Here is a 23,919-nt window from a genome sequence, read left to right on the forward strand (position 1 = left end):
CTCGAAAGATTCTTGTTGTATATCAATTGTCCTGATGAATTTTTACGACGAGTGCACCGCATTTTCAGAAGTAATAATTTGTCCCTAAAGATGAATATCCATCCCACAAGGAGCAGTTGAATTATCAAGTACAATTCTCTAAATATAAAACATAACAATAAAAAGTTGGTTTGAAAATATTTATAATGACAAGGATTAACAAGAAAACAAATCAAAGAGTAATTTCTTCAATTGGAAAAATAGGGATTATGTTTCATCTTTTCTCACTCTTATGTATTTTGATTAGCATGTTAACATTATGTTCTCTGATTGAAATTGATGCCCGTAGAAAAGTCATTTATATTGATTCCTCGCATTTATAAAAACAACTTATAATCACGTTCATAACTATTAACATTTCAAGTTTATTCCTAATACTCAAATATGTTAAGTATTGTTGTTTAGGTCAGAACCCTAAAAATACTTTCCAGACAGATTTAAGATTCTCAAACATGTCACAACTATTTAGAAGCAAAACAACAATACCAATAATCAATCAATAACAGAATATTATATCATATATAAATATCACCTCAATACATAAGAGTTCGAACAGATTACTCCCAATCCCAAAGGGTAGAATTAGCCACGTATACTTCTAACACATTCTATTCTCCCGATTGGTTACAAATCACTAAATGGTGTTTTCCTCTCAATCTAGCACACTAGGGTTGAGCTTTTAACCCTCTATTTAACCTAGTTTATTAGGGTTAGGTGACTTCCTGCGTCGCGTTGATGAGCTTAATGATAAAAACATAAAATGACCCAATTTTTCTGATGCATTCTCGCTCAAGCGAGAATAGCTCTCTCAAGCGAGAAACTCCGTTGCTGAGTTGGATTTTTTTGCACTTTTTGTGCGTTTCGGGCCTTCCAACTTTATCCTTTTAGCTTATCTTATTTTCTTTAGCCTGGTCATCTCCATTCTTCCCTATAAACCTAAAATTAACACCAAATTTGGGAATAAATTCTTTTATTCAAATAAAGATAATAAAATATGTCAAAAAGTATAAATTCATAAATTAGGGATTATTTTATATATATTTTAGAAATTAACACTGATAAATGCCTATATTTTAATATGAAATATTACTACAATTAGACACTTATCATGTCCCACCGTTGGGTGGATTTTTCTGGTATGTAGAATTTTCTTGTGTCTTATTTTCCTATGTTTTATTATTGTGCTGAATTTGATGTTTCTTTACAAGAATAATGGCTCAAACAGACCCAGAGGTAGTAAATATGATGAAGCAACTCCATCGACAAGCGATTGGCCGACAAAGAGGCTCCATTGAGCTCATTGGTGAGGGTTCGACTACCCCTGTTGTTGATTTGGTTCCCCCTCCGGTGTCGAAGGCCGACCTTGGGAGCATAAGAGGAGGGGGAGAACCGGAAGGTCTCCTCAACGATCATCTCTATTGAAGATGATCGTTATGACATCACGAAAGATGTCGTTAATGGAAAGTTGATGGACGATGCCAACAAGGTGGAGGGGGAGGACGAGGAACAACTTGAGGTGTCCAATTTTTATTCTTTTTTTTTGTTTACTTTGGAATTGGGGTCAATGCTTGGTAATGGATAAACATCATTGGGGCAAGCTTTGTTTAAATCAATATAGTCTGTATACATCCATTTCCCATTGGTCTTTTTCACCATTACCACATTGGCTAACCAAGTGGTGTATTGTGCTTCGTAGATGAACCCTACTTCTAGCAGTTTGTCGGTTTTGGTTTTTGTTGCGTTGTGTCTTTCTTCACCAATTTCCTTTTTCTTTTGGGTGACTGGTTAGGCCTCTTTATACATCGATAATCGATGTGTGATGACTTCAAGGCTTACCACAGGCAAGTCAGATGCAATCCAACAAAAAGATCGTAATTTTTCACCAATGTTCGGCTTATGATGATAACATCATTTGTTAGAATATATGGCCTTAAACGAGAGGGGGGTAAATTGTTTAAGAAAGATTTTCGTAAACTTTTAAGCTTAGAATGAAAATACTTCAAGAAAACCTTGATTAAGAATTCAGTTTTTTCAAAACATAAAGCAAAAGCACAATACTGGAAAAACAATCGGTTGTTTTACCGAAACAATCGGTTGTTTTACCGAAACAATCGGTTGTTTTACCGAAACAATCGGTTGTTTATACTAGTTATTAATTGACAAAACTGAATTTAAAGAGATAGGGATAGAGAAATTGTACACAGTTGTTTATACTGGTTCACTCCAAACCCAGAGCTACATCCAGTCTTCTCAGAACCCTGAGGAAATCCACTAAGCAATCACACCTTGATCCCTTACACAACAACCAAGAGAATGATCTTGAACATCTCAAGAAACACACTCTCCTTGGTCAACACACCAACACTAAGATTGCTGATCTTGATCCCCTCAAGAACACACATCCAATCTCAGCAAAACACAGAAACGAATACTTGTTCAACAGAGTACAAGGATTACACTTGTTACAGAAGATAATCTGAAATCAATACAAGTAGAATCCTATTCCATACACTTTGATCAATCACAAACTCTTAGCAATCTCAGTTCTTTGAAAAACTCAAAACTCTTAGGAAAATCTTGTCAAAGATTCTTAATTCTTAAATCTGTTTTTCTAAATATATTCAAAGATGTAGTTTGTTATCAAATCTTAACAAACTCTTAAATTGCATTAAAAGATTGGTCAAAGCATTTAATGACTGGAGCGTAAGCAGTTAAATCATTTAAAGCTCAGTCAAACAGAAAACAGTTTTTCTGTTATGGTTCCAAAACAAACAATCGGTTGTTTCCTCGAATCAATCGGTTGTTTTGGTACTTAACAGTTCAACCATTTTAAAAACAGTTTTCAATCTTTTTCTCAAAACACCTAAGTATAAACAATCGGTTGTTTCGACAAAACAATCAGTTGTTTTAACTTAGTTGGAAAACATTTTACTTTCACAAAGATTGAGAATGTTAATGCTTTAGATTTAATCAAAGGGTGGATTACAACATATAAACTACCCCATAACTAAGCTAAACCAGCACAGCAACATCAAGCACAGCCAAGGCTTCAACATCCTTCAAAGGGTTTGGATTCTTCAAAACTTGAACACCACTTGGTTCAACATCATTTGCAATTAACGAAGCTCCCATGTTTGTAGAGTATTCATCATCTTGCAATGATACAAAATGTAAGTCCTCCCCCGGTTCTATTCGAGCATCATTCATCCTATGGTCTAGGTCTACGAAGGTGATCATATGTTCTTTATTGGAAGCCCTAGGCTCTCGGGACCGTTCTTTTCAAGGTTCTCATGAGCGTTCCTTTTGAGGTTCTTGGGAGAGTTCCCTTTGAGGCTCTCGGGACCGCTCCCTATTTTTAGGTTCCACCCTTAGTCTAACAATATAGCATTCTCGTGGCACATTTTGATCTACATGTATTGTGACTATGTCACCGAATGCATATGGAAATTTCTTGGTAAGCTGGGGAGTTGACACTATCGCTCGAAGGACATTGAAGGAAGCCCTCCCAAGTAAGATATTGTAGAAGGTATTAGCTTCAACTATCAAATATATTATCTTGATGGTTCGGCATAGATGTTTCCCTTCACCAAATGTGGTGTACCCCCGAGTGTCTACTCGTTCCCAAGAAAAGTCGACAATTTGATCATCATATGGCTAGATCACGGTCTTTAAGATCCTCATCTTTTTAAATGTTTTCCAGTAAAGGATATCAATTGAACTTCCTTGGTCAACAAGGGCTTTCATGATTGCAAAATTATCTACTTCCATAGTGATGACCATAGGATCGTCTTGTGTCGGGTCGATAGCCTTAAAGTAATCATATGTGAAAAGTATTGGGGGCATCCTTCGTTGAGCAGTAGCCGAAGGAAAGTTTACAGATTAAACAACCCGAAGATGTTTTTCCCAAGCAGAACTCGAAGATCCTCCGCATGCGAAGCCACCTCATTATTTTAATCACCTCTCTACCACAACCACGTGATGACTTGTCCCTCCTTGGGGGTTCATTTATCCGATGTTTTTTCTCTAGTTGTCAGCCATCATCATGATTTCATCGAGGATAATAATCCCTCCTTTAATTTCTTTTGGAATACTCCTACCGATGTTGGGGAGAGTGATTCGAGCCTCTTTTGTTGATTTGCACAAATTTGCGCAAGTGTCGACTTGGATAAGTTCTTCAATCTTATCCTTCAACGCTTGACACTCTTCGGTTTTATGTCCGAAGTTCTGGAGGTATCGACACTTTCTTGATGTGTCGACATCCTTAGGATTTTGAAATTTTTGGGGAGTGGGTATCAGGTTGGCATTCAAGGTTTCGTCCATAATTTTCCCTCTATCAACATTCAGTGGGGTGTAGCTATGGAAACAAGTTCCCAAATTTTCCCCGTACTTATCATTTTTATTAGACATATGTTGGCCACTTTTTTCTTTTTCTTTTACTTTGTACCTACCATTCTCGGCCCAACCCTGATTTCAGTAATCGCGAAGCTCTTCTATTTGCATGAACTCCACTACTCGTTGTCGTAGTTCGTCCAAGTTTGTAGCCGATTTTTTGTGCAAACTATCAACGAACAATCCCAATTTTAACTCTGTTACCATATGATGCATGCATACCTATTTTAACTCAGATATTTAGAGACACTTTGTTGAATCTCTCCATAAAAGCTCGGAGTGACTTACCTTTCTCTTGTCGTATGTTCACGAGTGCTATGAATGTTAAAAGATGCGGTCAGCTAGTTGCGAATAGGGTGTTGAACTTGAACATCAATTTCTTAAAGTGATTAATAAAATTGGAAGGGAGCCTCATAAACCAACTAAGGGCCCCATCTTTTAGTGAAGTGGGAAATACTTGGCACAACAATGAATTTTTAGATGTGTAAAGGCTCATATGTGTAATGTAGACGTCAACATGCGCGTTCAGATCCATCGTCCCGTCGTATCGGTCAATGTTTAATCTCTTCCAAGTGGGGGGAAGTTGCGCCTGTTAGAATATATGGCCTTAAACAAGAGGGGGTGAATTGTTTATAAAATATTTTCGCAAACTTTAAAGGTATAATGAAATTCAATACAGAATCACAGATATAGAAATCTAGAAAGCAATCAATAAAAAACTATTTAAGTTGATTATCAAAAAATCAACCGGTTGTTTTTGCGATTCAACCGGTTGTTTTTGCGATTCAACCGGTTGTTTTTATCAGCAGAGTTAAAAACAACTTAAAAGCAGAATTTAAATGAGTTCAGGGTAAGAGAAAAGCACACAAGCAATTTATACTGGTTCACTCTTATCCCAAGAGATACATCCAGTCCCTAGAAACCACTGGTATCTACTATGCAATCAAAATCCAAATTACAAACACACCACCAAAGAAGTGACCTTGAACACCTCAAGTCACACACTTCCATTGGCACACAAACACCACAGAAATCAGAACACCCTCTGATTCTGCACTTACACAAAAGTATTCAGAAATACAAGAGATACAGAAAGGATTACACCTGATGAAGATCAAATCAAAAGATTACAACAATCTTATTCCACTTCTTTGAGAAAACCCAAAAGCTTGAATGCAAATCTTGAAAACTCAAATATGTTTTCACACTTTCACAAATGTCTCAAAATTGTTATCAAACTTTAAGAGTGCATAACAACCTCTTCAAATACTTCAAAAGTTTGTTAAAACATTTAAAGCAGAAGCCTATTTAGTTAGAAAACATTTAAAGCTGATTTGCAAACTTAACATAAATTCTGTTATGGATTTTCAACAAACAATCGGTTGAATTTACGAAACAATCGATTGAATTGATTTGACAGCAAAGTCAACCAAGTCAAACAACTTCAAACCCTTTTCAAAAACCTCTAAGTGTCAAATAACTGATTGAAACGATAAAACAACTGGTTGTTTTTACACTTCTTTATAAAACAATCTTTTTCAAAAAGGTTTTGATTCTAAACTGTTTTAGATTCAAACAAAGAGTGGATTACACATTAATCAACCCAGATCCCACCCACACAAGCAGCAACTCCAGCCTTCCATCAAACACCATGGATTTGGAGGCATCAAAGCTTCAAGATCATCCTTGATCAACAATCTCCCCCTATTTGATGAAAACAAATCCCTAATTGCTTATGTTGATGATATTTTAATCTAAACTAGTACCTCCAAAACAAACACAGAGCATATATAATAGTAGATTATCAAGGCACACAATCCAGTTTTCTGCTTTACCAAATGAGCAGAAAAACCAGCCAAAAACATTGCCAAACCAGTGAGTGTAGAAGTAGAAACAGTTTTCTAATTTTAAATCAGAGTTTTGTAGTTGCAGCATACACAACACAGAAACCGACACCTTCTTGTTAGAAAAGATGGCTTTAAACTAGAGGGGGGGTGAATTGTTTAAAGGGGTTTTCGCAAACTTTTCAAAGCTAGAATGAACTTATTTCAGAAACCAATTGATTCAACAATTCAGTTAGCCAAAACAGCAAGCAAAACTGTAATACTAGAAAAAACAATCGGTTGTTTCTTCGAAACAATCGGTTGTTTATACCAGCAAACAACAAACAAACTGAAATTAAAGAGTTAGGGATAGAGAGATTGTACACAGTTGTTTATACTGGTTCACTCTAAACTAGAGCTACATCCAGTCTTCTCAGAAACCCTGAGGATATCCACTAAGCAATCACCACTTGATCTCTTACACCACAACCAAGAGAATGACCTTGAACACCTCAAGAAACACACTCTCTTTGGCCCACACTAAGATTGCTGATCTTGAACACCTCAAGAACACACAGCCAATCTCAGCAAAAACACACAAACGAATTGTTCAGCAGTTTACAAAGATTACACTTGTTACAGATGAATATCTGAAATCAATACAAGCAGAATCCTATTCTGCACCTTGATCAATCTCTCAACTCTTAAGCAATCTCAGAACTCTTTGAAAAACTCTTAGATCAAAACTTTGTTTCAAGATTCTTAAAAACATTAAAACAGTTTTTCAGAATATATCTAAGAATATAGTTTGTTATCAAATCTTAACAAACTCTTAATTGCATTTAAAATAGATTGGTCAAAGCATTTAATGACTGGAGCGTATTCAGTTAAAGCATTTAAAGCTCAGTCAAAGAAAACAGTTTTTCTGTTATGGTTTCAAAACAAACAATCGATTGTTTCCTCGAATCAATCGGTTGTTTTGTTACTTAACAAAATTACCATTCAAAAACAGTTTTCAAACTTTCTCAAAACACCTAAGTGTAAACAATCGGTTGTTTAGACAAAACAATCGGTTGTTTCAACTTAGTTTGAAAAGCATTTTGCTTTGATAAAATTGAGATGCTAATTGCTTTGAGATTTAATCTAAGGGTTGATTACAACATTGAACTACCCCAGAACAAAGCTTAAACCAGCACAGCAGCATCAAGCAAAGCAGAGGCTTCATCATCCTTCAAAGGATTTGGATTCTTCAAAACATTGAACACCACTGGGTTCAACACTTCTTCCCCTATTTGTTTTCACAAATAGAATGAAGAAAGGTATAAAAACAGAATTAAGAAAAAAATTGTCCAAAATTAATGCAAAAGAAGCATAAACAACAACTAAACTTGGCTCAATCTTCCTTTCCATACTGCAGCTCAAATAGTTGGTTTTGAACAACTTCAAACTGTTCATCAAGGTTCTGGAAACGTGCATCCATGCTCTGGAATTTGTCACCAAAGTTCTGAAAATTCGTAGCACAAAATTCATGGAGATTCCTTTGATTCTTAGCAAAGTTATCCATCCTATTTACCATAAACCTCTCAAAAGGAGACATTGAGAGAATCCTATCTCCTTGATTTCCAGTACTTGTTCCAGCACCTATATCAGCAACAACATGTTCTTGAGCATCAACTCCAACACCTTCAGCAACATCAAGTTCTTCCTCTTCTTGTCTAGCTTGCACACCACTTGAGGAACCACCTTGATCTCCATCTTTGCTCACCCATTTTCCACCAATCTTGGTGAGACCCATCTTACTAAGTGAACCATTGTTCACTTCAAGAGATGATTTCACTACTTCGGTTTGTTCTTCCTCAAGACCCACTTCAAAATAATTCAAGAATTTAGAAATCAATACAACATATGGATAGTGATAGTCACTTAACCTCATTGATTTCTACATGTGTTCCTTGATGATGTGGATCCAATTGATCTTGATCTTGTTCATAATGCAATACATGTAAACAAGATCCTCCTCGTTAAGCACAGAGTGATTTCTCCCCCTAGGTGTGAGCATCCATGTCACAATTAAGGAAATTAACCTTTCATTCAATTTTAAACCTTCCACTGAAAAATTTCTCACTTTTGCTTGAGGATTCTTCAAGCAATTCTTGTAAAAATAAATTTTGTTAATTTCCTCCACCACTCCAATGTTCCCTTTGTTGATTCGCAGCCTTGCATACTTTAATTCAATGATAACAGTCCAAACTTCATGTGTAATCTCCATATCAACCCCTTTTACATGAGAAACAAGGTTATTTCCAACAAATTGAAGGTTGGTATAGAATACCTTTATAAGATCAGGATATATGTTCCCTGACATCTCCAAGAACCTCTTCAACAACTGTTCCTTAAGAAGACTTCTCAGCTCAGCCAGCTTCTGCTCCTTTAACCAGTTTAAAGAGATGAGTTTTGGGTTGTTTATTGTCTTCCTACATTTTTCATGAAGATGTTTCTCAATCTTTTCATCTTCACCCGAGAACCAGGCCTAAATGCATCCTGCCCTTCTTACAACCCTTGTTTTGATCCTCTTTGATGAAGGGGGAGTGGGTTTGATGAAGACAAAGAGAAAAACAGAAAGCATAATGAAACTTTTGGGAGATTTAAAAACCAACAAGAGACGTGGCAATGAGTTGTTTTTGTGAAGAGAAACAATTGCATATGAGTTTATATATTCGCAGAAAACAGTTCCAATCCTTGGCATTTAGTGGGTTTTAGTCTTTAAGAAAAAGAAAATGGTCCAAGACTACATAGTGGCACATCACTCGATGGCAAATTTCACATGGAAGCACATGAAGACTTTGACTAGTCATAAAGGTTCTTAATTTTCCAAGAAATTATGGAATATATTCCATTTATGACAAATGTAAAACCCTTCTGAACGAAATCAGACCCATGATAAATGCACTTTGACCCATAACTGCTTGAGGAAAGAATATGCAACAAACAGAATGCATAACAAAATTAATTCAATTTAATGTAGTGTTGTCAGAGGGAAACAATCGGTTGTTTCGTGAAAACAATCGGTTGTTTTACTGTGACAGCAACTTAAGCATTTCACAAATTCAGAATTGACAAACAAAGATGAATCAGAAAGGAAGGCTTCAGATACACATTACATAGATGAAAGATAAAGACATCAATCAATATTTTTCATACTACAGAATTAAAGAAAAATTCAAGAGAAGAAAATAAAAACAAGGAAAGTCTTATCCTTTTGACAAACTAGTTCTTTCAATAAGTCATTGTCCATGATCACGAAATTTCTCTTGTCCTCCAAAAAGACTAAGCTTGTACAACAAAGTAATTGGAAGTTTAGAAGGTCCTTTCATAAGCTTGATCTTGTGAAACAAGACTTCTTGATCTCTTAGTAATCCTGCACAATTATGAAATCAAGCAACCAGATTTGGTCCCCTTACAAATGTGGGTCCTTTGTCATTAACTTTATCATGAGAAACCTCAATATTCTTGGGAATCCATCTCGTAATACCTTTAGGAACAAAATATTTCCTAATATTGCAGAATCTAACTGAGTGGCCTCTCTTCATGCAATAAAAATATGTAACAATCGGTTGTTTCGATTTTTCAATCGGTTGTTTTTCTGGTAGTTTTGAAAAAGACTCTGAAAACTCCTTTTTCTTGCTCTGTGGATTAAAACCTAAACCTGCTTTTCCAAAAACACAATTTTGAAATGCCAAGACATTCTCAAAGGTGGTGAACCTAGATTCACAATTTTCACAAACAAGTGAGTCACACTTGCAAGAAGAGTTCTTGTAAAGCATTTCTAGATTTTCAAAATCAGTTTTTGAATTCTCCAACTCTTCTTATAGTGCCTTGACTCTGTTTTTAAGCTAGTTATTCAACCCTTTTAACCGATTTTTCAAGAGTGCCAATCGGTTAGCTTCCTTATGTGTTTCTTTAAAAGCTTAAAGAAGTTGACTATAATTTTTAGCATTTAAAGAAGTAAAAGAACTTACACTACTTGCATCATCCTCTTCCTTGGCCATCAAACACAGATTAGCTTCTTCATCTTTACTTGATGAGGAGCTTGATGAAGTGACATAATTTTCGTCCAAAACAATGTAGGCTCTTTTTTATTTTGCTTTATTTTCCTTCTTGCTTGACTTATTCTCTTTATTTGGGCATTCAGCCTTTATGTGCCCCTGCTCTCCACAATCATAACAAGTATAATTGTTAGCATTAAAATCACTAGTTTTCTTGTTGCCATACCTTTCTTTATTGGAGTCTTTGTTGCGATTCTTCTTCAAGAATTTGCTGAACTTTTTGGATAGCAAACTAAGAGTTTCTCTTTCACTCTCTTCACTTGAAACTTGGTTGTTCTTGTGCTTGGCAGTTTTCAAGGCAATGTTTCTCACATGTTTATCTTCACTCTCTTCAATGTTGAGTCTATTCTGTTAGAATGTATGGCTTTAAACTAGAGTGAGGGTGAATGGTTTAAAGAGGGTTTTCGCAAACTTTTTAGTCTAGAATTAAATTCCTTTGAGAAAACTTGATTCAGAATTCAGTTTGCCAAAAACCAAAGCAATTGATGTGATTCCAATAACATGATATGGCTATGATATGACCATGTTATGGATTCAACAAGAGTTGGAATATGATTAGACACTTTTTAAGAATTGGATCAATGTTCTTAATATTCAAGAACTCACCAAAACACAAGTAACCAAGCCAAACTCACATAGAAACCCATTTTGAACAACAAACCCATGGATAGAAACTCAAGAACACAACATATAACAATTATACCCATGGAGGACGTGACCAAAACAGCAAGAACAACCAATTTGCACCGATTAAAATTGAATATAAGTGCAAAAAATGAAAGAGGACATCATAAGGAAGAGATTGCACCGATTGAAAGTGAAAACAAACAAGTAGAACAAAAATGGGTAATTTGGAATGAAGGGAAAATGGACTTATGTGGATGAAGCTCTTGGAATGTGTACGCCACTTGAAGGATGGTTGGCTTCAAGATGAGTGTTGTTGCCGCTACTTGAGAGCCCAAGAATTCACTCAAGATAACACTAGAAGAGAAGAAGACACAAGTCTCTCTCACTCACTCACCAAATTGGTAGAGGTTCTTTACTCTCAAAAATCAATTCTATTATTGAAGGTGCCTTTCATGCCTTTATATAGAGACATAAGACCGGCCAAGAGTACAAAGGAAGGAACATTTGAAGAGTCACCTTCTAGCCTATTCCTAAATTGGCGCCTAAATGAGCAAGAGAAGGAAAAGTCACTTCTTTTAGCTCTTTCCTAAAAACTAACGCCTAAGGTACTTACAAAAGATGTGTCTTTTTGGTTTCCCTCTTAGCACCTTCCTAAACACTACTCCTATATGTTCTACAAATTTATACAAAAGAAATTACAAAGAAAGATATTAATTGGAGCCCATTCTTGAAAGCTTGTAGTCTTCTTGTTCGCTTTGGGCTTGATCCTCTCTTTACTTAATTCTTCTTTAAATTTTGAGAATACTAGAAGGAAGAACTTTAAATGTTTGGGTGGATGGCCTCTTCCTCCATTAGTAAAATCCTCTCTTACTTGATCTCTATCAGCAATTTAGCACAGCACCAGAAAAACAATCGGTTGTTTCGCAGAAACAATCGGTTGTTTATACCAGTTAAAAATATACAAACTGAAATTAAAGAGTTTAAGGGGGAGAGAGATTGCACACACAGTTTATACTGGATCACTCTTAAACCAAGAGCTACATCCAGTCTTCCCAGAAACCACTGGGGAATCCACTAAGTAACCAAACCTAGATTACTTACACATACCACCAAAGAAGTGACCTTGATCCCCTCAAGACACACACTTCCTTTGGCTCAGCAAATACGCCACCAAGAATGTTGATCTTGACAACCTCAAGAGCACACAACACTTCTCGGCTTAACACACCAGAGTTTACACAAAGTACAGAAGGATTACACTTGTTACAAAATGATCTGAAATCAATACAAATGAAAATCCTATTCCACTCTCTCTTGATCAAAACAATCTCAAAGCAATCTTTAACTCTTGAAAGCAAAATTAGTGAAAAACTCAAATATGTTTTTCTATGATTAAATCTCAGTTCTTGTTTGTTACAAAAGCTGAACAAACTCTTTATAGCTTTCAAAGACTGGTCAAAGCATTTAAAACAGGAGCGCATTCAGTTATAAAATCATTAAAAGCTCATTCAACAGTCAAAAAAGTTTTCTGTTATGATTTGAAAACAAACAATCGGTTGAATGTGCGAATCAATCTGTTGTTTTGGTTTGACAGCAAGTCAACCACCAAAAACAGTTTTCAACCTTTCTCAAAACACCTAAGTATAAAAAAATCGGTTGTTTCGACAAAACAACAGGTTGTTTTTCACTTAGTTTGAAAAACACTTTCAATTCAAAAGGTTTGAGAATACTTAAGCTTTAGATTCAATCAAGAGTGGATTTACACAGATAATCTACCCCAGATCCTATTCTAAAATACCTCAACAACAGCAAGCACATCCAGCCTTCCATCAAACTCAAAGGATTTGGATTCCTCAAAGCTTGAACACACTTGATTCAACATATTCATCTCCAACTCATGCTTTCTAAGCTTTCCAAATGAGGAGGTTGTAGTCAAAGATGTCAAGTCCTTTAATTCCGAGATAGTCGTGACTTTAGGTTGCCAAGATCTATTAAGACATTTAAGAATCTTGATATTCAACTCTTCTTTGTCAAAGACATTTCCAAGACTCATGAGGTGATTGATAATATGAGTGAATTGTTTTTGCACATTCGCAATCGATTCTCCTTTAAGCATTCTGGACATATCTTACTCTTGGATTAGAGTATGTTTCCTTGACCTCTTTACATCGTTCGTTCCTTTATGAGTTACTTCTAGAGTATCCCACATCTCCTTAGCAGATCCGCATTGAGAGACCCTGAAAAAATCATCAGAATTTAAGGCAGAGGTGATAATATTTTTTGCAATGCAATCAAACATTGCTCTTTTGTTTTCTGCATCAACTGTTCTTTCTTCTGTTCTTCTTAAAAGACAAAAACATGTTTGTAAAATCATTTGGGCTCACTTTTGGGGTCCAAATAGAAAAATAGGCTAGAGTAGGTTCATATAGCATAAAAGGGGGTGCACTTAGCGAAATGGGATTGTACTAAACCCACTTTTTCAAGACAAGGCACCTAGAATTAGGGTTTTTAACCTACCTTCTAAAAGCTATGCCTATAGGTGCAGTTTTGACCTTGGTCAACACCCTAGGCAACCCCTCTCCCTTTCCATTTCTCCCTTTCCAATTCAACCCTAAACCCTTCACCCATCTTCCACTTCTTATAAATAGGATGTCTTGCCTCATGTATTTTCACATTGAAATTTGAAATAGAAAGGAAACTTTGCACAAATTGTGAGTGAAACTTGTTGTTGATTTTTCTCGGCAAGTGTACCGAATCAACTGTAATATAGTACTCTTTAAAGTACGAATGTCGAACCCACAGGGAACAATTCTAATTAAGATGTTCTGTTATAAAAACTCATTAAGTATAGAAAATAATGTTGAGAACTTTTTCATAACCAAATTAAAGATTTCACAAGAAGTACTCAAAGGTTTAAGATTTGATTCAAGATGTAACAAAACTAACTTATCAAATATAGATAAAGATACTTGGGATTGAATTGCGTCTATCTCAATCATCTGTATTTTTTAATAATACAATATATAATTCTCAAACACTGATTCCTCAGATATTTAACAAATCATCCAGCTTTAGGAACAAAATTATAATGCAATCAATAACCTGAAATCTATTCCTAGCATTACAAGTTATCAAGTATTTTCGTCTATTTCAGATCCTTAAAAGTACTTTCCAGTTAAATTTAAGGATCAAAATCAAGACTCCATTGATCAGATAGAATCAAGCAATAAGCATGAAACGAAAATACCAAGAACAAGTAGAAAAGAAAATATTATATATATATATATATATATATATATATCACTAAGAATACATTTGAACAGAGTATATCACATTCAATTCCAAGTTAGAAAGCACTTAGCCACTCATGACAGCTCCTTCAATCTTCATTCTTGATCTAGATTGCACAAGAGGAGCTGATCTGAGCAAGTTCTTCTCCTAAGAAAAGAGGTTTCCTCTTCTTCTCTGACTAATCTCTCTCTATAAAAATCCAATCTTTTTCCACCGCTTCCTTTTGAGTTGTGTTTCAAAATTTATATAATGAACTTTAGCTCAAGCTAGCCAATTTAGCTTAAGCTAAATCTTTCGATGCATTTTTAGCTTGAGCTAGATTAGTACTGCACCTTTAATCAAATCTGAACAGTTTTAGCTTGAACTAAATCCTCTAGCTTGAGCTAAATCTTCTAGCTTGAGCTAAATCTTCTTGTGATCCAATTAAGTTTTTGCTTTCTTTCTTTCAAAAATTGAGATTAAATTTCTTTATTTGTTTCTTGGTTCAAAATATATAATTAGATTCATTAATTCTCAGATTAGGGTAATTTTCTTACATTAAGCAACAATTAAGTTCCAAAGTGTTCAATTTTCCCAATCATAAAAACTACACATTGGCACTTATCACTTGTGTTCTCTCTACTTTGGTCTTATCTTGTGAGAGTGAGAGTTCTTCAAGTCGCGGCCTTCATCACTTATCTTGGAGATCCCACACACTCCAAGTGGTGTGTTTCTTCCATTTCCATCTTCATAAGCTTTCCTATCTGTCATATTTTCCTTCATTTCCATTACGCCATTTTTCTTTGAGTTTATGTTCCTGTCTTTCTCTCATTTTCCATTCGGTCTCCTTCATCTTTATTGTTTCCTTTTTATGTCTTTCAACTCCGCAACACATCGTCATCTTCACCATATCTTGTGTTTTTCTTTTGCCTTTAAAAGTGAACCTTCACACTTACTTAACCACTTGGTTAAGTTCGTGTCCAGTGGAGATATTCTCTAGGTCTCTGATGACTTTTTATGGCAAGTGCACCGCGTTTGTCAGAAGTAATAATTGTCCCTAAGGACGGATATCGATCCCACAAAGAACAGTGAATCATTGAGTACAATATTCGCTAAATATAACAACAGAACAATAAAAAAGAGTGTGAAGTGATTATGTTGGCACTGATCAATAAGAAAACAAACAAAGAATTAGTTGCTTCAATTGGAAAAATTGGGATTAAGTTTCATCTCTCTCACTCTCATGTATTTTGATTAGCATGTTAATATTAAGTTCTTTAATTGAAATTGATGCCCGTATAAAAATCATTTATATCGATTCCTCGCATATAAAATCCTTAAGAATGTTCCCTAACTATCGATCCCTCGCATACTTATAAGAACAACTTAGAACGAAGCTCAGACGTTTAATAGCAATTAACATTTCAAGTCTATTCCTAGCACTCAAATATGTTAAGTATTGTTGTTTAGGTCCGAATCCTAAAAATACCTCCCGGTCAGATTTAAGATTCTCAATTTGTCACGGAGAATTAAAAGTAAAACAACAATACCAATAATCAATCAAGAACTGGATATTAATATATAAAATATCACCTCAACACATAAGAGTTTGAGCAGATTACTCCCAATCCCAAAGGGTAGAATTAGCCACGCATACTTCTATCACCTTCCATTCTCCCAATTGGGTTACAATTCACTCTATGGTGTTTTCCTCTCAATCTGGCACACTAAGGTTGAGCCTCTAGCCCTCTATTTATCCTAGTTTTCTAGGGTTAGGTTGTTTATTGTGTCGCGCTAATGGGCTAAATGATAAAACATAAAAAAAGGCCCAATCTTTCTTTGCATCTTTTCCATTCTGGGACCTTCTATCTTTATCTTTTTAGCTCAAATCATTCATCTTTAATCCAAATCTCCAATCTTCCTTAGAAATCTGCAATTAACACCAAATTTGGGAATAAAATACTCTTATTCAAAAAAAGATCATAAAAAATGTAAAAAGGTATAAATTCATAAATTAGGGATTATTTTATATGTAAATTAGCAATAAATCCTCATAAGTGCCTATATTTTAATATGAAATATTACTGAAATTAGACACTTATCAGTCTCACATCTTAATTGTTAAAATTCAAATCATAAACAAAGTGTCACCATTAAAATGGACAACTCCAAAATCAACTCACATCAACCGTAGTTGGTATGATCTTCTATTAATAGAGAATATAACTTATCTAACGTCAATTATGCCAACAAAAAAAATCTAAAGTCGATTATGAGGCCTATTAATTATTAACACAAAAATTCAATATAACTACCCAAAATTTTAGCCAACAAAAAAGAGATATCTACTAGTGGTACTTGAAATCATTTGAGGAAGATATAAACATTAAAGATTAGATAATAGTAGTTAAGATTTAGATGATAACTAATTAAGGCCTATAAAATATATCTTTCACTATGAACAAAGGAACCAAACTTGAATGTTCTAGGTTGAGGTCATTTAAACTTTGAACTAGAACATTGACATCCACCGTGGGGCTAGGTAAAACATTTCTTACCTCCACAAGATAGCACATAATTCCTATTATCCCTTCATCCTTATAAAAAACAACCACTCATAATTCCCACCATAACTACCACAAACACCTTTCCATTGCAGGACATAATTGTGAACATCCACAAAAGCTTAATTCTTGAGTTTGCACATAATAGAATTGCTTCCACGAAACTAATCCCCAATCTTGTCTTATCTTTGTTGACACCCATAGAAGCGGGAAATTTGTTGGTAATGGCCTCCAGTCGTCGTTGATGAGCTTGAGGCAGATCCCATGATTCTCGAGCTACTGATAGAACGCATTACAAGCAAGAGAATGTGATAGCCTGCTGCAAAGGTTTCGAGAAGCCTTCTCTAGTTCAATCGCAAGGATGACCTTGCTTATGGGACCGTTATGGTTTGATCATAATTGCTACCATTAGATCAAGGAAAACATTGGTGTTTGGGATACCCGCAATTAAGCATGTTTTAAAGGAAGTGACTAGGGTTGTCATTTAAACTTCAAAGGGTGACATTTTAGAGTTTTAATTTATTAATTTATTTATTTACTTTATTTTCAATTTGGTTAAACAAATTTTATCTATAAGTATGGGCATGGAGGTCAAAGTGGTGGTTGTAAAATTTAAAAAGCATAAGACTGACCCACATGATGGCCACAAAGCGTAAGACCAACCTATGTAGCGGACGCAAAGCGTAAAACCGACCTATGTGGCGGCCAAAAAGCTTAAGACCAACCTACATGGTAGCTGCAAAGTGTAAGACGTAAGACCGACCCACGAGACAATCACAAAAGTTAAAAGGCATAAGATTGACCTATGTGGCAGCCACAAAAATTTAAAAGGTGTAAGATTGACTTACGTGGGAGGTACAAAAAATTAAAAGGTGTAAGACCGACCCATGAGACGACTACCAATATTAAAAAGCATAAGATTGACCCATAGGGCGAAAACAAAAATTGAAGTGTAAGACCGACCCTTTGGGACGGCATAAAAGGATTTTCATATTAAGACTGATCCTTTGGGATGACATAAAAAGTATTGATTTTGACATGGTGTTTTTTGGAATATGAAGATTTTTTTGTTGATCGGTTGTGATCTCTAGTCAACTAATTGAATTTTTACTAATTGGTTGCACCTCCAGCTCGACTGGTAATTTTATTATTGAATTGTAAGATTGTAAGGTGATTTAAACCAGGGCAAAATGACAAGGAAGAATAAGGCAACTTACATAGTAATTTATTTCTTAGTTTTTAGTTGGATAAACTTTTCTGCCTCGTCTACTCGGCTTGAGGCTAGGGTGTTGTATATCGATAGTTGGTATGATCCTCTTTTAATACAAAATGTAACTTATCTAAAGTTAGTTATATGTCCTATTAATTATTAATAGAAATATTCAATAAAACTACCCAAAACCTTGGCTAAGAATAAAGATATATCTATTAGTGGTACACTAGTGCAGAAAACGTATAGTACAACGACATATTAGGTCGGTTAATTGATAACCGATGTAAATAAAAATGTGGTAGAATTTTTGTAAATATTTAGAATATATTACATCGGTTGTAAGGACCAACTGGTGTAATAAGTTCTTTTCAAATTTAAAAAAATAAAGTTTTTAAAAAACTTATTTTGGCATTAGACATATTACACCGGTTGGTTAATTCAACCGAAGTAATATGTCCTTAAGAGTTTAAAAAAATAAAAAAAAATTAAAATATGAGTTGAGATTACTCCTGAATATGGTGGTCTATTTGTAAGTCTTCATAAACATGGACAATCTATTTTATGCATTAGTGATACTTTAAATCATTTGAGAAAGATACAAACATTAAAGATTATATTAACATTTTAATAGAAAACTAACTTATATCTCCCTGTGAGCAAGTGAACTGAATTTGAATGCTCTAGAAGACCATTTAAACTTTGAACCAGAACAATTAATAATAATAATAATAAAAATAGTATTAATAATAACAATAATACTATTATCAAAATTGTTCTTAATAATAATATTAATATTAATAGGAATACTAATAATAATAATATAACATTAATAATATCAATATTAATAATTTTAATAATAATAATAATATAATATTAATAATATTAATATTAATAATTTTAATAATATTAATATTATTATTATTATTGTATTGGTCGAGAGTGTTCATGACCTTGGTCGAAGCATCTAGATATGGTCAACTCGCGTTTAAAGCGAGCAACAATCAAGCCGAGTACGAGGCCTTGATAACAAGGATGTTGCTAGCCAAAGAATTGGGAGCTCGGAGCTTGCTGGTGACAAGTGACTCATTTCTCGTCAGCGGGCAAGTCACATGCGAGTATCAGGCCAACGACCCGCAACTAGCTTCATACCTTAGGTACATAAGGATCTTGAGGGAATCTTTCTCTACGTTTGACCTTGTTCATGTTCCCAGAGAGCAGAACTCTTGAGCATAGGTCAAGGAAGGGAGGTCGGCAGAGGTCAGTGATTCATGAGACATTAAAGTCACCCAGGACAGTTGTAGAAGGGTTGTTCAAGGTCGACCACTTGGAGGTCTTAGGGATCAACTCAGAAAAGGGGAGAAGGAATCGGTCGATGATTCAAGAAACCTTGAAAGTCCAAAGAATAACTATCCATAAGTTATTTGAGGATGAATTTCTTGAAGTTTTGCAAGTCAACACCACAGAGACTTGGGTAACACCCTACAAGCGTTACCTCTCTGATGGATTACTTTTCACTAATAGATGGGAACCTTTTTCGTCACGGTTACACTCACCCGATCCTCACATGTGTAAGCGGAGATCAGTGTGCCCGCATAATGGTCGAGCTTCATGAAGGCATTTGCGGCAGTCACATAGGAGGATGAACTCTCTCGTTGAAAGTCATCTGAGCGGGGTATTGTTGGCCAACCATGAATGAGGATTGTGTGTGATATGTCCAATGCTGTGAGCAATGCCACAAGCACACTAATTGGGGCCATGCACCAACTGAGGAGTTGTGATCAATTTATACCCCATGGTCTTTCCATACATGGGGGATAAACATTTTAGGCCCTTTCCCTTTGGTAATACGTTAGATGAAGTACCTCATTGTGGCCATAGATTACTTCACCAAGGGGATTGAAGTTGAGCCAGTTGCACAAATAACTACTCATAAGGTCCAGCATTTTGTGTGGAAGAACATTGTGTGTCATTTTGGGGTTCTGAGACACCTAGTGTCCGACAACGAAACAGATTCCTACTAAGAGGGTTGTAGAGGAGGTTAGAAAAGGCAAAGGAGACTTGGTTAGAAGAAATTCCCAAAATCAAGTGGTCCTATCACACCACCCCGCAATCGGAAACCAAAGAGACACCCTTCAGTTTGGTATATGGGTCAGACACCATGATACCAGCGGAGATACAAGACAATTCTCCCAGGTTCCAAAGCTTTTTTGTTGAAGAATCTAACGAAGGAGGAAAGGTAAACCTAGACTTGTTGGACAAGGTGCGTGATCATGCATGTATCAACTCGAAGGCTAAGAGAAGGGTGGAGTTAAAGCACAAAACCAAGATGAAACCTTGGCAGTTCAAGGTTGTTAACTTGGTGATGCGAAAGGCCCACCCCTACCAGCTAGAGAATAAGTTATCTCCAAAGTGGATTGGCCCGTTCCGCGTAGTCGAGGTGCTTGGGAATTGAGCGTATAAGCTGGAAACCCTAGAAGGAGGAGCCATCAATCTCAAGTTTTACTTCAGTTAAGACATTTAGTTTTTTATGCTTTTCTTTTGAACAATATGCAGAAGGTGATGCTCTTTTTCCCTTAAAGGGTTTCTTTAACGAGGTCACCTAATAATAAATTTGTTCTCGAAAGATGATGCATGAAGTACTTTAGTTTTGATTGAATAGTGTTGATTTAGTACATGGTAAGTCGACCTAGCCCATTATAAGTATGTCTACTCGAGCATAGGTGCCCTGTGAGATTAATTCATTTTTTGATTTAGTACATGGTAAGTCGACCTAGCTCGGTGTAAGTATGTCTACCCGAGCATAGGCGCCCTGTGAGATTAATTTGTTTGTTGATTTATTCGATTTAGTGCATGGTAAGTCAACCTAGCTCGGCGTAAGCACGACTACCCGAGCATAGGCGCCCTGCGAGTTGAATTAATGGGAATGTATTGTTTGATTTTCTGCAAGATAAGACGACCTAGCTAGGTGTAAGTACGGTTGTCCGAGCATACGAATCTATTTGTTGAATCAATTGATCTGGCACGTGGTAAGACGTCCTAGCCCGAAGTGAATAGAGTTATCCGAGCGTAAGCGCTCTGTGGAGGTAAGGTTATTGGAAATCGTACATGGTAAGTCGACCTAGTTCAAGGTAAGTACGAATACTCAAGCTGTGAAGTTCATCCACTAGGGTTGGATCTCCTATTGAAGCTCGGACTTTAACAAATTTACCCTTAAAACTTTTTTATGACGACTGGAAGAGGGTAACCAAACCTCTTCCAGGGGCATCGTTTTGTGTGCTTAGCCTCGAAGAAATAAAGAAAAACTTCCACAATTGGCAAAATGTCGAGTTGTGAACACAGAATAATAAATGCTCAACTATTTGGATGTAGCTGGGCAGGAGCTACGTTGAGCTCGGTTCACAAATCTTTTTCAAAGATGGACAGGGGAAGGCAAAGAAGAACCTTTTTAAAAAAGGTGGCATAAAAATAACAAAATGGACCATCAAGGTTTGACGACTCGTCACACCAAATGGGTTCACCCTCCCTACACTCTACAGTTTTGACAAACCTCGTATTTTTTACTCATGATGCATTCGTTTTCTCTTAACTCCCTAATACGTGAATGGGTTGTGTAATAAGAAACCTCTTTCAAAAAGCTCTTTTTTAGCCCAGGGATACATAGAACCATAATTTATTGTAGATATAGCTAGAACACAAGCATAAACACAAACAAAATACAAGCACATTTCAGGCCAGGTAGAGTAAGTGAATCGAAATGAGATTTCAGTTCAATCAATGCAATCGGCAAGATGAATAAACAATTAACAATAGAGATTAGAGGAGAAAAAAATACCTCGTGCGATGGTGATGGGAAATAGTTCGACGGTGAGAAGAAGAAAAAAAGGTTTTTAGAGTAAGAGAAGTTCTAAGAATAGAAGGTTGTGTAACGAGTAAGGGAGGAGGAAATGCGTTTTTAATTATTTGAAAGAAGGAGATGAAGCGATAGTGCTTCCTCGCCATTGATACACATGCCACATGGACGCTTCAGATTTAGTGTGGTGAGTTGTCTCATCAGCAAACGCTTCGGTAACCACGTCTCACCTACTCTCTGTGAAAGTGTCACGTCAATTGTCAATGCTGGAAAGACTCTTCACCTAGCCAATCTCGGCTCGAGCCTGCGGGCTTGTGTATTGGTCGGGAGTGCTCGGGACCTTGGTCCAAGCATCTAGGTATAGGTCCAAAAGGCGGGTCATGAGCTCGGCCCGGACACTGGTGGTCAGCTCGAAAAAGATAATTAAAATAGATGGAACATTTATTTTTGTTATAATACATATGTTAATTAAATACAAATAAAATATGTTGGAAATAATGTGGTTAGCACCCGAGAATAAAGGTACACACATGCGTAAAATGTTTTGTTGTTGTTAAGCACCCGAGAATAAAGGTGCACGTAAGCAGTATGTTTTTCTGTTATGATTATATGCTTTTGGTTGAGATTATATTATCCCTGTTGAAATCTTGCTCTATTGAGATTGGAGAAAACATTTGAAGGGATATCTATAAAAGGGGCTTGAGACCTCGAGTAAAAGTACGTTGTTTCTGAATACTTGAGACTGAAACTGATTTGACATTTTGAATGCTCTCATTGACTTAATCGTCGGAGTGTGATCAACAGGTAGAACCCCCCTTTTGTCACAGTGAAACAACATCTCGAAACACCAATTGGAGACAAATCAAAAGAGGAACTCGCCCATTCAACTCATTCGAAGTCAACCGACAAGAATAATTATTCATATTAATGTTACTCTTATTACTCTTAATAGTATTTATAATAATAATAAAAATAATATTAAAAATAATATTAATAATAATATTAATAATAATATTAATCATTATTATTATTATAATAATAATAATAATATCATTATCATTAATATTATTATTATTATTTTAATTAATAAAATTATCAATATCGATATTATTAATATTATCTACGAATACAAATTCATAGATAATATCTAAATATATAGATTCATGGGTAAATTAAGTACAAATAGTTAATTTACCTATGAATATGTAATCATAGATATTTTGTTATTAATATTATTTATTGATGTAAGTTCGTATGTAAATTATCTATGGATTTGTACATGTATATCTACCTATATACGTGTGTAATATTAATAATAATAATAATATTATTATTATTATTATAAATATTATTATTAATAATAATATGAATATGAATAATAATATAAATGATATAAATAATATAAATAATATAAATATTAATACTAATAATAATATAAATATTATTAATAATATTAAATATAATATTATTATTATTATTATTATATTTTTAATATTATTAATATATTGATAATAATCTGTATGTTGAATTTATAAATAGAATTATATTTATGAGTACTTTACTTACAAATTTGTATGCATATGTAATTATGTAATAATATATGTAATGTTAAATTTACCTATTAATAAAAATCCATGAATAATATTTATATGTAATACTGAAGATAAAAATTCAAAGATAATATTTGTATATAATATTAAATTTATTTATGGACTTATATTCTTATGTAATAATTCGTAAATAATTTTAAAAAAAAATTGTAGTGATATTACTTCATTACTCTAAATTTCAATATAATTTGGTCAATTTAATATTGATTAGATAAGTACATTTGGTTAAAACTAAATTTTGTAAAATGTATTCATAAAAAAAATGAATTAAAAACAAGATGTTATTAGTAAAACAAAAAGTAATCCTTGATGTATTAAAAAAATTGCTTACAGAGTCTTAGCTTGAAGTTAGTTATTTTTACATTTTTAAAAAGATAATGTAATTTCTTTTCTCTAAAGAAAAACTATTTAAAGAAAATTTCAAATAA

Source organism: Phaseolus vulgaris, chromosome 8 (assembly GCF_051622355.1).
Source record: "Phaseolus vulgaris cultivar YP4 chromosome 8, ASM5162235v1, whole genome shotgun sequence".
Taxonomy (NCBI): domain Eukaryota; kingdom Viridiplantae; phylum Streptophyta; class Magnoliopsida; order Fabales; family Fabaceae; genus Phaseolus; species Phaseolus vulgaris.